Source organism: Caretta caretta, chromosome 3, assembly GCF_965140235.1.
Source record: "Caretta caretta isolate rCarCar2 chromosome 3, rCarCar1.hap1, whole genome shotgun sequence".
Taxonomy (NCBI): domain Eukaryota; kingdom Metazoa; phylum Chordata; order Testudines; family Cheloniidae; genus Caretta; species Caretta caretta.
The window spans coordinates 189,375,519-189,389,631 of NC_134208.1; the positions used below are offsets into that span (position 1 = coordinate 189,375,519).

Genomic DNA, 14,113 nt, shown 5'->3' on the forward strand with positions numbered 1-14,113 from the left:
TCACAGTAAAGTGTTCCCTATCAAATAATACATCACCTAGCTATATAAAGTGGTTTATGTATTTTTTTTCTTCCTCTATGATTTCAGCATGGCTAGAGAAGGTGTCTAACAGTATGATTGCCTGGCTTTGTAGGGTATTTCTTTTGCAACCATCACTGCATAATGTTTTATTAATGCATTTTTAAATAATTTATCTTTAAACCTTTGTTTGATGGATATACTTTTTATTTAGAATTTAATACCCTAGGAGGTGGGTTTGACAGTTCCTGTTTGCACTCTGACCAAATTTCTCTTAGGAACATGTTTTGTTTTTTTTACCCTGTTCCATAAACAGCAAATTTGTAATTTTTCATCTTTATCTTTAATTATAGGGATTATATTTGAAAAAGATTAGTGCTGATCTTTATCAAAAATATTTTAGACAATGCAAATAATATAAAGTTTAGCTTTCTTCATACATATTCCAGTTTATAATGTATACTGATTTAATAGAAGAATAAAATAATGGCTTGTAAACCTAAGCCTAGATCGTCAAAGGTATTTAGATACTTCATAAGAACATAAGAATGGCCATACTGGTTAGACCAAAGGTCCCTCTTGCCCAGTATCTTGTCTTCTGACAGTGGCCAATGCCAGGTGCCCCAGAGGGAATGAACAGAACAGGTAATCATCAAGTGATCCATCCCCTGTCGCCCATTCCCAGCCTCTGGCAAACAGGGGCTAGGGACACCATCCCTGCCCATCCTGGCTAATAGCCATTGATGGACCTATGTCACTCCCATTGACATCAGTCTATGGACTAGACTGGCAGGCACAGTCCCTTGAAACTCCCTGTGCAGGGTTTCCTAAAAGGCTCAATTGTGGGCTCAGGCACAATTCCTTCAGAGCCCTCTGGCATGAAGGGGAATATACCCCACTGCACCAGCCCTTCAGTTGTTTGTGCCTGGCTAGCTCTGCTTGCATGCAATTTTGGGAGGAAGGGGGTAGGACCGCTCTCCCTCTTTGGGGGAAGTTTGTGACCTCGAGTGCTATGTGGGAGTGGTCCCTCTCCTCAAGTGCAGAGATGGCAATCGAGGAACATAGGAACTGCCATACTGGATCAGCTGAATGGTCCACATAGTCCAATATCCTGTCTCTGACAATGGCTAGTACCAGATACTGCAGAGAAAGGTGCAAGAAACCCAAGAGTGGAAAAATATGGGGAGCACAAGCAGGGGAAACAGCCTGTGTTCTCCCCACCCTCCTACCTCACTTGTACACCTGAGCAGAGAATAGGAATAATCTGATCAAATATGAACAATGCTGGGTAATTTAGGGATCATTCCTTCTTCCATTGAAGTCAGCGGCAAAATCTCTGTTGACTTGAATAAGTGTAGAATTCGACCCTTAGTCATTAACATGAAGTGGAAGGAATTAAAAAGCATAGTAACACTGTGATTGCAGTTGGCTATACATACACAGTGCATATCAGAGTTAAATATACTCCTTCCTCAGCTATAGCTCTTCCAGAAGAAGTCTCTTTCTCAGTGCAATTCATAAAGACTCTTAGAACCTCTTCTTTACCCTTTTTATTCTCCATATATCTTTATTTTAATTTCTGGATTCTTGTGCATTTGCCAAGTGTATTTGCCTTACTGACCACTTCAAGTAGTACAAAGTAAGACTTGTGTTAAAATTTTAAAAAGTAGAATGTTGTGCTAACATTTTGTGCTTAATTCATTATAAAAATAGAAAAATACACAGTGTTTTTTTCTTGAATATATTTTTTTAATTCAGACACATTGAAAATGTGTTCTGTGGTCTATATTTTTATCATGACCAGTAATAATTTTTATTTAACAAAGTATTCGGCAGTATAAAAGTGTAAGTATTCACCATAAAACCCATTGTGTAACTTGGCCATATCTGTACTAAAAAACAGCTTCTCAAGACAACACTTTGATGTGGGTGTTCCTTTAAGTCTTAAAGGCACATGCTGCACACATCAAAGTAGTATGTGAACTTGAGAGTATTTACCTTGTTTAATGGGAAATGTTTTCCGCATTTTTTTCACTGTGACTTTTTTCTACTGCACGTTTCTGTGTTCTTTTTCTATTTAAAATTTAAAGAGCTACATTTGGGAGAGGAACAATGTAGGTAAAAGAGACCCCATGGAGTGTGTCTGATGTGATAGTTCTCCTATGTGCCACCATTTTTCCTCCTGCTGGGGAAGAGCTAAATGATAGTGCCTTATACCTTACTGAATAAAGCCTAACACAGTTTCCTGCTGTGAGCATGTGATCAGTTTTTATGTTTGATTTTTGCACACAAGTACACTACTGCAAGCATACCCATATACTAGGCAATCACTTAATATGGGAACTATTGTTGACTCAGACATTGAACTAGCCCTGATTAATCACCCTAAGCCCAAGATTTTAGAGATCTTCCCTTTCTGTGTTCACAGATACTACAGTCTTTTTTGTTCTACCTGTTTTTAGTTTCACATGACCAATTTATTTTATGGATAATTCTGATCTACACAGAGATGTTGAAAGATGTGTTACTGTATGTTACTATCAGGGAACTAAACGCTATGCTATGGTCTGATGCTGCAACCCTTACACCTGCACGTAATCCTTATGTAGTCCCATTGATATCAGCAGTAGTAATGGTTGCAGGGGCTGGACCTTGATTGTTACACATGCATTATGATTAATATAGGCAACATTTATAGCAATCTTTCATAAGGGATTTTAATGTAGTTTATATTTTCAAAAATATCAGTTAAAATATAAAAATGTTCATCCTCTGGACAGAAGATGAATTTAATTTTAATGTTCTCATGTCTAGTATGAATAAATTCTTACATAACAAAAACCAATTAAATAAATAAACATCTTATTCTTTATTTTAATCCAAATATTCGAGCAACTAATGTCAAAGTTGTAGATCTGCTGCCGTATTTGAGGACGTCATGTTATCAGTTAAACATCCAGAACTCATAATATCCTTCTTATTGGCTCACTGAACAAGAGAAAAAAATAGGTCCTGTAGGAATACATCCAGAGACAAAGAAGAAAAGATATTTTATTTTTAGTGCTCAGATGGCATAATTGTTGGTTGGCGTTTAGTGGTTTGGAATATGAGGGGAGGGGGGGGAATAATTTCTGAATAAATGGGGATCATCTATAATCACCAAGGGGCCAGATCCTTTTAGCATCAATGACTGTTCTGCCATGGACTTCAGTGGGAGCAGGATTGGGTGCTTTAACGAGAGAAAAGCAAGCTGTTGTCATGAAAGACTCCTGATCTTCAGAGTGAAGCAGCTTGCCCCCTGCAGGCTCACTGCATCTCAGTGAGTGCCATTACTCGTATTTGCGAGGCTGTTTGCCAGGCTTTGTATTATACACTCACAGACAGACACCCCAAAGTACAAATAATGTTGTGAATGTGACACAACCTTGTCAACAAAAGGCTAGATAATTCATAATCAAGACCAAATCATGCTCATCTTACTTTCATTTCATAAATTTAGCTGTGTTTTGTGATGTCAAAACATTAATATTAGTTAAACATGATTTTTTTCTGTGTGAATTTTCTTTTGTTATATTAAAAAGTAAAGAGCTTTCATAGAAGGTTATGAACTGCATATTAATTAGGGATGTGCAGACTGGCTGCTACTCTGAATCAGAAGATTTAGTATTGTATTGTATTGTATTCAGAAGTCCTGCTTTTGGGGGAAATAGAAACGTTCAGATTTTGGAAACCTTACAATGGAAATAGCATGTGGTCTTTCTGATTTTACATGAGGGTAGCAGCAGCACTGAGGTTGTAGCATGGCAGCAATATGTAGATTTCTAGTGCGCTAAGGGCCCAATCCTGCAATGAGCTCCAGGTGAGCAGACTTCTCCATATAGCACTTTGCAGGATCGGAGTCTAAAATAACCTCATTAAGAGATTAACTGGTGTCTAGCATAGTAGCTAGTGTCAAGTGAATGAGACAAAACATATAGTGAATCCTAGGAGTCACTGTCAAGCAATGCCATTGTCCACCAAATAGAATACTTAAGTGCTCCTTCCACTGCATTACAGGCAACAGAGGAGATCATGGAACAATACAGCAACACACAGCAATGGCAGCAGCAAAGGGGTCTGGGCAGTAGGTGCCCTTGGAAAGGGGACGCTGTGACTTTGGCAGCAGATCTTTAGTACAATCACAATATTTAGACAGAGCAGAGTTGGTGACCAAACACTGTTGGAGCATGGAGCAGAGCAGCACACCAGCATGTGTAGTCTTTTAACCCTTGTGTAGTCTTTTAGACTTGTGCAAAATGAGTGCCCAGTGGGTGTAAAACTGCTCCTAAAACACAATTGTAGTGTTGTACACTGACTTTGCACTCACGTAAATGCCTATGCAAGGTGCCTGTAGCTGAGAATCAGGCTCAGAATGTTTAGACCAGTTGAGGTCATATTCATCGTGGCATGACTGCTCAGTGCCACACACAACAGCATATGCTTTGTCTTGACTAGGAAAAAGGTTGAGTTTAGGTCTGACTTAGCTAACATGAGTTACCTAAACTCCACCTTTCCAGTTTTGACACAGAGGCATGCAAGGGCACAGTAGCATAGCGACATTGTATAATTCTCATCTTTATCTCGTGATTCAAGCCAGCCAATGTCCACGTCAGTGCTAGTTGATGTAAAATACCATGTAACATAATCAGCGTCTCACCTAGTTCTTTCCTCACTTACCTGAAGACAAATATTTGATATATTTGTTTTTAGTGGGAGAAGGGATCAGTCATAACACAAAGGGTCTTTTTTGTCGGATGTGCTTCTCTGCTAAGTGTTTTGATGGGCAACAGAGCTGCCTAGACTCTGTCATCCCAAGTTCATTCTTTGGGCAATTTCTCAGGACTGCTACTGCTATCTCAAGACTCCTAGAATTCAGTCCAACTCACATTAGAATCAATGGCAAGACTTCCTTTTAATGACTTTAATGGGAGTTGGGCACAGGCCCTAGGCCTGACAAGAGCCATCACTACTGCCATGACAGTGACATCAGTTAGATTTGAAGAGAAATACAGATATGGGTCCTGCCAAGACAGGCTGCAAAGAAACTGGTAGCTGAAGTGACTGAGAAAGTAGTGACCTTGGAAGTACTGGCATCCATAGGAGAAAATTGGGATACAGTAGAGGCAACAAACCTGACACCAGAAATAGGTGCACCCACCAATGACTGGGCAGAGTTGAGTATGTCCTTCATTGTGGAACAACAGATTAAGACTCCAATGCAACCATTTTCCTGCTGAATATTTATTCCAGACATTCTTTATTCTATGGGGCCCTAATGGGCTATACTGCAGCATATATAACTATAATTATCTCACATATGAAGCCCAAAAATCAGGCCACACTCCTATCCTCCATTAGCACAGCTAGCAAATAAAAGAATCTTTCTCTTGCGTCACCAACAGTGTTTCCTTTGTGGATATGTTCTGAGCCTTGACCATAATAACGTAGCTATGGAATGTGTTGTAGGTACCGTGTGCCATGCGTCACACTCTGTGGTGCTGCGTATGTTTACGTTTAAAATCAAAATTAGGGCCAGACAACACCGTTAGCAGCCAGCAATGCAGCACCACCAGTTTTCGAAACTGACTGACTGCAGTGCAAAGAGTGAGAGCAGAATCAGAGAGCTCTGTCATGTCATGTAGGTACAGCTGAGGAGTGTCTGTGTCCTTACATGCTAGCGAAGGCAGCTTGGAGTAGTCCAGGGGGGAATTGCCTTTCCTTTATTGAATCACTGGCCCGATCTACATAGGAAAGTTGCACATGGAGAGTTCCCTAAAAGCACACTTCCACTCTGTGAGTGAGGAGGGGCAGGACTTGTGGGAGGTACACTGGGAAAAAGCAAGGATTATTGTATTGTTCCATCAGGGGATCCTTAAGCAGCAGCACATAGGGGTGGATGGCAGTAGGGTATAGGCTGGCTAGGATGCGGCTAGAGTATCTGGAGTTACACAGATTATTAATATTTATTATTTGTATTGTGGTGTTGCAGAGGGTCATAGCTCAGGGCCCAGCGTGCTAGGTGCTGTATAAACATATAGCAAAAAGACTTCCTGCCCTGAGGAGTTGCTAATCATTCATCCAGTGCTCTCCACCATGGGGAGGGGACTGTGAAAGGAGGAACAGATACTACTCTAGCCACCACGAGGCTGCAGAAGCCTCCATGGAGTGGCTCTGCAGTTGCTCTGTAGCTCAGGGAAAATGATTCCTACCAACCTTACCCTTTTGCACCTGTTCAACACACAGGTCGATTGGGCTGGATGATGGGGTTAGGACTAGCACCTTGGCTTTTGCGTTTCCATTTTTGCACATGTTGGGCCTGATTTTCAGAGGTTCCAAGTGTCTGCAGCTGCCATTGACTCCAGGAGGAACAGCTGGTGCTCAGCAGGCCCTCTGTGTCTCAGGCTGTGCATCCAAAATCAGTGAGCACTTCTGAGGCCCTACATCCAAAAGATGGAGGTAGTTTTGATATACAAGACTGATCTTCACTAGGTGTATGTATGTAATTGCCATTAAAGTCGACATTTCCCCACTCTGAGGAGTAGAATCCTCTCCTTTAGTTTGGCACATCAGGTCAGATCTGCTTGAGGACATGGACGTGACATGCCTTGTAGATGGCAGTGACTCCTTCAGAAACGCTCTCGTGCACTTTGTAGAGCTGTTCCAGGCACTTCCTAAAGAGTAGACCCACTAGACTGTAGCAGTTCCAGACATGTGGCCATGGCCTGTTATGTAAAATCCCTCTTATCGAGGAGATAACTGATCAGATAGCCCACAGTAGTTATTTCAGAGATCTTCTCTGCCCTCTCTATTCTTAAAACCCATCTGAAGTTTTAGTTGAAAATGAGCACACTTGTAAAATGATTTCTAATAAAACTCAGCATCTTTTTGATTTTTTTTCTCCATATCAAGTATCTGGAGCATTAATCTGTAATACAGACAAATGACAATCTGCAGATAATGCTGACTTTCACAAGTGGAAAAAGACTTAAACCAGTGTGTGGTCATTACTGATTGGGGTCTGACTGCTGGACTGAACTCTTGCTTTCTCAGAGGCTGTGCATTAAAACTGCTTTAATTTTGGGTGACAGCATGTGTGGAGAGTGCCCAGAATACATGAGGAGGCTCTTTTTTGAGGCAACTAAATTTTCTATTTTTCATGCACTTTATTTATCAAATTAAATGCCCACATTTGTCCTGGTCCTCTCTGGTTTGTTCTCTTCTCTCTCCCAGACTTCTCTTTGTCTTACTCCACAAACCTCTTTGTTCTTCCTGATCTCTTCCTCTATTAATGTCTATACTCATCTCTTCCTTTCCCTTGAAGTTGTAATGGCTCCTTCCTTTATCTCCCTTAAAGGAGCCTTTCACTTTTCCTTAATCCTGTGCTTCTCTCCCAGTCTCGCCCTCCCTTTATGCTGCCCCAGTCTTCACCTCCTTCTCTTCCTGTGCTGGCCTCCTTTCCCCTTTAGCACCCGCTGCCTACCGTAACTGCCTACAGTGAGAAAGTGCAAAACTTGACATTTTTCCTTTGGTTGCCTCCTGTTCTCACTTCTCCGCTTCTCCCCCTCAATTTCTCTGTCTCATTTGGGAAATAAAAACAAAATGACCTTTTTTTTAAATTTTAAACAAGGAAAATAGTGTCTCTTTTACTCCTAGTGAATTCTGACAACAGTGGGGCTTGAAGCTTCAAAATCAGTCTTCTTTATAACTCACCTTGGCAGGACCTATCTCCCCCTCGAATATTGCTAATGCCACTTTCCTGTGGTAGCATCTGCAGCCGTGACATTTGTGACACCATGCCAAAGGCCCTGAGATTTTGTAAGTAGGCCTGTGGGCTGGAGAAATCTCCCAAAAGCTTGAGTCTCAGGCCCCTATTCACAAAGAGTCCCAAAGTATTATTGTCTAGTCCTGAAAGCTGTCCCTGGTCTCTCTTCCTTTAGTGGCACCAGTCCAGGAATAAACATGCTGGTAACAGGTCCCAGAACTTACTTGCTATATGTCTGCACTTTGAGCAGGAGGTGTAATTTCCAGCTCGAGGACGTATATCTGTACTAGCGCTGATCAAGCTAGCATACAAAAAACAGTGTATAGCTGCAGCAATGCAAGCGATGTGAGGGCTAGCTGTCCTGAGTCCATGCCTAGCATCTTGGATGGGTGTGTACTTGGGGTGACTAGTGCCTCCCACTGTTTGTGCTGCCACTTGTTCAGAGCTAGCCTGGGTATTTCTCCATGAGCTGCGAATCACATTCCCAACTCGAAGGGTAGACATACCCTTGGCTCTAATAACAAGAGCCTAATTTCTTTTCATTCTATAATCTGCAGTTTGATCAGCCTCATTTAATGAGAAGTCAGTAGATCATTAGAGGCCAGGGTCCTCAGGGTGACCCTGTGAATGTGGAATACAGAAAGTTTTTGTGTGTGTGTGTGTGTGTGTGTGTTTGAAAAGTACTATCTTGAGTATCTATGATAATAATATCTAGCTCTTATATAGCACTTTCATAAGCAAATCTCAAAGTGCTTTACAAAGGAGGTCAGTATCATTATCCCCATTTTACAGATGAGAAACTGAGGCAGAGAGAGGGGAAGTGACTTGGACAAGATTACCCCATAAACTAGTGGCAGAGCTCACCTAGAACCCAGGTCTCCTGAGTCCCCACCCAGTGCTTTGTCCACTAAAGGATTTTATTCTGCCTCCTAGCACCATAGTATCTGAACATATACCACATAAAAACAAGTAGCAGTCGTAGAGTCCTTAGTGGACTTCATAGCATCTTTGGTTCATTTCACTTTTTGTGACATAAAAACTGCTTAGAGTAGGGTTATTTTTGTTTGATCAGTTGGTTAGTCAATTTGTTTGAGGTCTTTTTGCTTGTTGTGGTTTGTGTGGAATTTGGTGGGAGCTTTCGTTTTGTTTCTTTGCAGGTGGAAGAGAAGGTAGGTACAAGCAGGTGTTAGTGTTATGTCATTCTTGTTACAGTGGAAAGACTTTGTCAAACAGGTTTTCCAGCACTTCCTAAAAAATGGTCAGATTATATTATATTTCTCTCTGTTTTATAGGGCAGGAAGTTTGAGGTGAATGAAATTTACCCACCCAATTCAACATCTGGATTTCTACATGGGCGTAAATCACAGGTCTAAAGGCATTTTTTTCTGGACCTAAGGAAGAATGAGTCAAATATCAAATCAGGATCAGGATGTTGGTTAATCTTGCATGCATGAGGGTATTAGATGGGGGTGGAGGGCTAATGTTACATCTGCATTGGCTTTTCCTGGTTTGGATACAGGATGGGTCCTGCTGTTTCTTTATGAGGTCACTGAAATGTTGTGGGATTTTCAAAACAGGATTTGAATGTACCCAATCACCTTTTATTGGCTTCATGCCTAAACTGATGTTTTGTTGGAAATCTCATGGACAGCACACTGAAAGCAACAAGTAATTCTGGGAAGAATAATGTCCCAGCTCTGGAATAAACATACCAACCATATTATCTGGAAACCATTCTGAGCCTCTCTCACTGAATTTAATTTGGTAAAAGTTTCAGTCTTGTATATAGCCAGGAGTTTATGTTGTCAGGTAATAATATATTTTATAATCAAAATATTTGTAGTAATATCAGATGATTGTGGAGGAGAATTGAGGATTTTATTTTTTAAGTGTTGCATCACTTAAAACATTGCAATAATGGAGACAATTAATCAGATTAATAATAGGATTTAAGGGCAGATCCTCAGCTGGTGTCAATTATCACAGCTCCTTTGACGTCTAAGGAGTTGTGACAATTTATACCTGCTGAGGATATGCATATAGAACTTTTATCAGCTAGGTTGCAGGGTCAAATCCAGTCCAGGTCTGTAGGTCATGAAAGTTGTAACCATCTAGTAATTGTTTTGTGCCTTATGTGAAACACGTTTCCAAGCTTCCAGTTCCCAGTGGATAGATGTCCACATCACAATGCGCACCACTGCTGACAGCAGAAGGGCCAAAGATTCAATGTGCAAAGAACCTGAACTCTTGTTTGAATTCCTAGACTGAATAAGAGGAATTTCATCTTTGCCAGTATGCATTTCATATAAAATGCTCTTTGCTGACAAAGGGAGGATGAAATCCTTACAGGATCTACAAATCTGTCACAGGCATAGACTAAATCTATCGTAGCTCTGTAGTAAAGATGGTGAATTTACTGGCCCTTAGCGATATGAAACTGTGGCTAAAGTCCAGGTAGCACACTGAGTACTTGGACATGAAGCAGCAGAAGGTTGGGAATATTCTTTTGCCCAGCCTTATGTTTGTGTTAAAATGAAGAAGACTGTAAAGGTTACTTAGAGTATGTGACAAGCCCTGATTTTATTTTTTCCCCCGAGCAGCTCAAAGTACACTTCTGTTCATTTCACTTGACTTGATTTTTATCAGGGCCGTTTTTGATGTGTAGTTATGCATTGTTTGTGTAATTATAAAATAGAAACACAGTTATAGCCTCCCAACTGTGCCATAACATAGAAATGAGGATAAATTATGAATACAAGTAGAGAAATAAAGACAATGGAGTTGTGAAAGAAGACTGACTGGCTCACCATGTTTTGCATGGTGCATGCATCCTTGAAAGTCTATTGCCAGTCACATTTTTTGAGAGGGGCCGGCTTGCTCTGCAGTCTAGCAGAGACTTAAGTGGAACTACATGTTGGTGGAAAGGGGCAGGCCAAAACAGCAGAAGCAGAGAAGATGTGGTGGTTGGTCAGAAGAATCTGACCCTATGGACTATGGTGTGATTGAGAAGCACAGAAGATTCTAGAAATGGATTGGATCGGTAGCTAGTGGGAATGTCTTCCAAAGGATGTGAGTAACAATGTGTATAAAGATCTAGGAGTTTCTGGCTGGGACATTAAAAATAGTATAAAAGGGACTGAAATTGCAGAACAAGACTGTATTATTTATAATGACAGACAAGGAGAGGTAATTTGTAAAGAAACAAGCAGAGTTTGTGTTATTCTTAGAAATTAGATGTGGAGACAAACCAAAAGTATGTGAATTCAATTAATTCTTCCTATTTTGTTGACATTTGTGCAGGGCCCGCATTCCCCACAGTGGTGAATCTGTGCCCGTCACTGGGGTGCTCCTGGCCTCATCCATGCTGTCCAGGAGATAGTGGCTCTTAGACCACGAGTGCCCCCTTTTTTGCTAGATGGCTGCAGTTTCTCCACTGAGGGTATGTCTACACGCCAGATGCTACAACTGTAGTTCCATAGCATAGCCAATTGTTATAGCAATGGAAGGAGTGATTTCTGTCACTGTGGTAAATCCACACCCTCGAGAGATGATAGCTAGATCAACAGAAGAATTCTTCCATCAACTTAGTGGTATCCATACCACGGTTTAGATCAACTTAATTAAATCTATCAGGGGTGTGAATTTTTCACACCACTGAGTGTTGTAGCTAGTTGACCTAACTTTTGAGAGTAAATCAGGCCTGAATTGCAATTACAGTCTAGTGACCCAGGATGTTGATTTACCCTTTACAGATCAGTCTGATTGCAGGCCTCAATCCTGAGTCTCGATCAGTGCTTTAGATCCAGACATGATTGGTCTGGGTTAATTACAACATTCCTGTAACATTGTTGGGGCAGCCTAGCATGGGACCTCTGTAGCAGAAAGCCAGGTAGCAGGTGGCTGGGGAAGGTTCTAGGCAGAAGTTCTACAGCTGATCAGAGTGAGAGAGACACACAAAACAGTTTCCTTTATTACAGTTCCTTATTCACTGTTAGAAGAAAGCAACTCACCGTGATTCTTTACCAATGCCAACTGATGCAAGCCCTGGTAGTCTGGGACTCTTCCTGCTTGAGATTTCAACCTTCAAGGCAGCCACAGTAAAGGCTTTCTAGATGAACAAACAGCCATGTGCTGTGGGGAAAGAGAAAAATTAAGGGGCATGAAAGTCCTAACAGAAAAAAAGGAGTGCTATAGAAACCCAGGACTGATGCTGAAAAATTAGTCCCAGCTTGCTACAGAGTATGTGGGACGTTGACTATAGAGATGTCTGAGAGATGGAGACAGATGTGGGGATTGTGTAATCACATCCATGTATCTTACATGTATTAATATTGAAGTTGGAAAGGAAGTGGTTGTTGTCTATAGAGCAAAAACAATATGAAGAAACCATAGGGACACAGTTTGTTTCCCAATAATCTTGTCTACTGCACACACACACAAACATGATAAGTCCAGTTACAGATATACTCCTGCTCTGACTGTTTTCAGGAGGCTTCTACAATCTAGAATACAGTGAGCTCCACTTGGTGGGTCACAAAATATTTAAAGGGAGTCCTATACAAAAAAACAGAAAAGAAGCTTTGAGTCCTGACTTATCTCATACATTGAATTAAGTGAGTTTTGGAAAAGAATACTTACATAATTTAGAAATGTCAAGCAAGTTAATAGCTACTTCAAAATTTTCACTTTTACTATGGGAAAAAAATTCTACCTGTTCTAATTTTGTTTATTAAAATGTAATGGGGAAAATTCCAGGAAATTTGGAGTGGATTTATTGTTAATCAGTGACTATATGTAAAAATAGCCTGCCACTGATCAGCATTGCATAGTCATTCTTTTTATTAAAAGAGGCACTGTTGATTGTGGAATTGTAGGGGATGTATTGATGGAGCTAGGTGCATCAACTGAAAATCCAAAACCAAGAACGGCCCAGACTTGGACCCCCTTCTACTAATCCCTCCCTATCCCTGGGTCAGATAAAATGATATTCAGATCTGAACTCTCCAGGGTATTAGGTTTAGTTTTGCATAACCAAAACCTCACAGATAGGGTTTTGGACCAAAAAAAAGAAGTTAAATTTTCATAAGTGATTTAGGCAGTGATGGGCCTAAAGGATTGTCTATACATAAAAATAATATCATTTTCACAGTAGCAATATGGTTAAAGCGATACAAGCCCTGTAGTATGGATGCAGTTATACTGGTATAAATGTGCTAATACTAGTATGGGTTATTCCTATATGAAAACATGAATAAGCTATACTGGTATAAGGAGCCTTTATATTTGTATAATTGCACCTACATGAGGGCTAGTACTGGTGGAAAAAAATCACAACCCTAAATGAAATAGTTATGGTAGTACAAAAATGGGAGTAGACTAGGCCTAAGTATCACTGAAAGTTGGGGCTGGATTTAGGGGCAGGTGACAAAAGGGAAAATAGAATGTTTGAAGTAGCATGTTTCAGGTATTCTGTATGTGGATTCATTTTTCACCTAGATGTTCTGGACCATTGTAGAATCTCGTGGAACTTTCAAGACTTTCTGAGAACTACATTTTCATCAAGCCTCCTAAAATGTTGTCATTCATGCCCTTGCGGGAATATAAGGGGCGGGGCGTCACCAGTTAGTCAGTGAGAGATAAGAACGAACTGAAGAGAAGTGATAGTCCAGTTGCGATATTGTGAACCTTGTTTTATTGTGTAATTGTGAAACTGTACTTGTGTTTTAAGACTTGAAGAGTGTAAGTAGCGACTAATAAAGGACATATTTAATGAGATGCCAGAGATGTCTATTGAACACCTATCTATGGAACAATATAAAATAAATTGAGGAACGAAATGTAAATGATGGAAGTCCTATTACTAAAGAATTAGTATATTTACCTTAAGATAAGGAATGGAAATATGAGGAAAGTGATAGAGAATTGTCCAGTTTTCCAGGTGGCGTAAAGGAGAGTGATGATAAAGAAAAATGTGGCTCACATGAAAAGGAGAGCAATGACAAAAATCTGGTTTGCATGAAAAAGAGAAACAATCAAGGAGAATCATCCTCGCATGATGACAGTAACAGTAGTGAGAAAAATTGCACATCACAAATCAATATATCAGATCCTCTTATGTGATCGGCGATCCTAAACTCTGCCAATATTGATCATACAATTTTGAATGGGCTGGGCAACATTGAGGATATGATGTTTCCAGTAAATAAGCAGAAGCAATACTTCTCAAAGTCACACAGTGAAAAAGACCTTGAGAATGGCGAGAAGCTGAATCGGCATTGTCTAATTTACGTGAAA

General features: G+C 40.4%; 1 protein-coding gene across 45 annotated transcripts in view; it reads left to right on the forward strand.

The window, feature by feature from the left end:
• The window catches only part of LOC125633483 (uncharacterized), a 786,124-nt gene that overhangs the window by 128,931 nt on the left and 643,080 nt on the right, over window positions 1–14,113 (forward strand). Inside the window, exon 2 of one of the 45 annotated variants that reach the window (XR_012667814.1) lies at window positions 9,112–9,186. The exons of the other annotated variants lie outside the window; for them this stretch is intronic. The gene's annotated coding sequence lies outside the window, so the exon portion shown is untranslated. The remainder of the gene's footprint in view (window positions 1–9,111; window positions 9,187–14,113) is intronic. 45 annotated transcript variants of the gene reach the window in all.